Genomic DNA, 3,116 nt, shown 5'->3' on the forward strand with positions numbered 1-3,116 from the left:
CCACATTATCATCTCAGGTCCATGGTATCTGAGATTCCACCCTGCAACCCAGACATGGACATCCTTCTGCTCCTTGCATGGGACATCCTGTGAGTCTGTGAAGCCCAAAAACAGTTTAACAGCCCACACAACACCCTGTATGCCCAGACCTAAGAGGGTCATTATTGGCATGTATGCCTAGGCACTGGCCACAAACCAGCCCATGTGAAGGCCTGAAAACATACATACTGGATGCCGGATAACCAAGCATCTTGACCCTGTGTGAGGGTCACATTAATGTTAAAGAGAACTATAGTTACCGAAGCCAGCAAAACACCTTTCAACTGCCTCACAAGTCCAGTTTCTCACCGAGGCATAACCTAAAGACCATAGAAGAGAATGTGTTCTGCACAGCTGATAGGGATAACCTGCCTGTTCCTTCTGTGGAAGATAAACCTTTACTGAAGAAAATGGAAGAGTTCTTTGAGGATGAAAGTGACCACTGGGTTGCTCCTCTTCTGTTTCGGAGGCCCAGACAGATCGTGCTAATGATGCATTCCCCCTTCAGTGCAGCCTCAGCTTTAGATGGGATGTCATGTCTGATACATTCACATTCCTAGTCCCTAGAAGTGTGTAGGAAATAGTTAAAAGCCTTTGTTCTTGGATTCCTCACGCTAGTGACCTCTGAGGGTAGAATGCTTCTCCAGGAAGCTCTCTGCTTCTGTCTCTGACTGGGATAACCCCCTCCCCCAAGACAAAAACTGAAAACTGGAGGCGATGGCAAGACTAACTCCAAGAATTTCCAGACCTTATGTACCCCATGCGTTGAGCTCTTGTGTCTTTGAAGGACACCTCTGTTGAAGCAGTGGCGGCAGTGGTGTACTGGAAAGTCACAAATGAAGCAAGTAAGCGTAACATATCTGTGAGAAAAGCCTCTCTGATAAAGAGATGAACAGAGCAGAGCAAGCTATCATTAAGTGAATACAGCAGGTATATTCCAAAGAAATCAGGTGAATTAAGAGAAAAGAGACCTACCTCAAAGAATGCGTCATCTTTTTACTGATAAGGAGGGTTTGGCCTATGTGGGAGGCTGACTTGTCCAAATAAAGATGAAACCCGTGCTGCTCACATACATGTCAACGAGGCCTGTTCACACAGAGGTGGTTTCATCAGTGCTCTTTGCAGGTTCTTTGCCATGAGAGTTCCTGTCAAGCAGTTAAGGTCAGATCATGGGGTCAACTTCACTGGGGCTGCCACAGAGCTCAGGTTGGCTCTGCCAAATACTGGGAAAATTGCTAGGGAAGATTACCTGTTGAGTCAAGGATGCACCTGGGTATTCAGTTCTCCACGCTCATCATCTGGGAGCAGATGACTGGGATAGCACACCATATCTTGGACTCAATAGTCTTGCAAGCCAATACCTCAAAGCTAAAACAAGAGATCTTCATACTGTTCATGGCCAAGGTCACTGCCATTATCATTGCCAGGTCTCTTGTGCCAGGCTGCTCTGATCCAGAGGAACCTTTCCTCCTGACTCCTGCTACTCCTCTTGTACAGTGCATGAGTGAGTGGAGTTTTGCCTCCTCCTTGCAAATTAATGAAGGGAGACATGTTTCAGCAGCACTGGAGCAGTTTTGGCCAATGTTTAGGGTTAGGGTTAGGGTTAGGAGTGGAGTGGAGTGGATAGTGCAGAGAATACCTTCACAAACTTCAGAGCCAACAGAAATGGCACCAAAGGTGACCGGCCTTGAATGAAGGTGACTTTTTTTGAAGGAAGGGAGAACAAGATGCACTGAGTGGCCTTTGGGAGTAATTTTTAAGACCCATCCCAGCAGAAATTGGATCATCAGGAAAGTGAATGTGAGGGCAAGTCATAAAGAACCTTAAGGCCTATTTCAGAAGAGATTCTTCTCCCATCAGAAGAAAAGAACTTGCAACTACAGTACTTAGTTATGGCATCATAAACAAGGCCAGGCAGGAAGTATGTTGGAACAGTTAATATTTTTTGGTTTATTTACATTATATTTATACTAGTTAAACTAGTATTAATGATTGATCATTTTAAATATTTGAGTGTGACATCTGTACATTAAATAGAATATGCTACCTCTTTTAAATTGCTGTGGAAGAACAGATTAACTGGAAGTGTGCTCTTTTCCGGCACATAATATATGATTGAGAATTTTGTAGGCAGAGAACTTTATTGAATCTTTTGCATCCTCAGTTGTGTGGCCCTTGAGTGGCAATAGTTTTCTGAATACAACAAAGATGTCTGTTCCTTGGAGGTTTGAATGTAGAGGAGTTACTGTGAAAGCTTAGTGCAGCTCAGTAGAACAACACTGAGAGTAGCAGTGCAGGTTATGTTATTATAACAGTGCAGGTTATGTTATTGGTAGTAGTGTTTTTAAAGCCTGTGCTTAGTTCCTATTGTATTGTAAACACATGCATGTATGTGTGCCTGGGTGCATACGTGCGTGTGCATGTGCGTATATGTGTGCATTCATGCTTGTGTACATGCATACTTGTGTGTGTGTGTGTGTGTGTGTGTGGTCAAAGTTACATCTCACATGAACTCAACCTCCAAACAACCCTTTTCTCTCTTTTCAATCCTTTTCATACGTATTACAGTAGTATGATATATGTTACCACGGCATCTTTCAGAATAAGTGCTCATGCACATTAGAAACATGCGTTTTAATTCCTCATAACTCATAACTATATAATTTGTCATAGCTTCCTTGCCATAACATGAGCCCTAATAACATGGAGTGCACCACTGCAGGACAGATGCTCTCCTGTTTTTGTGGGATTTGTGTGTGTGTGTGTGTGTGTGTGTGTTTGTGTGTGTGTGTGTTTGTGTGTGTGAGAGAGAGAGAGAGAGTGAGAGAATATATATATATATGTGTGCGTGTGTACATTCCTCTGAGCTCACATAGCCAGATTATTAATAGCCTGTGAAGTGTTAAACAAACAGCGACCTGAAGCCTTCGGTTTGGTTCTGCAGTATTTAGCTCCATAGGCCGACAGTAACACTGTAATAGACTCCATCAGGTAGCTCATGCTGTCAACACATCAGACTGGGCTTAGATGTTTGGCCTAAAACCATGTTAAAGCTAAAGTTTGATGAGTATGAAACT

Source organism: Chanos chanos, chromosome 7 (assembly GCF_902362185.1).
Source record: "Chanos chanos chromosome 7, fChaCha1.1, whole genome shotgun sequence".
Classification (NCBI taxonomy): domain Eukaryota; kingdom Metazoa; phylum Chordata; class Actinopteri; order Gonorynchiformes; family Chanidae; genus Chanos; species Chanos chanos.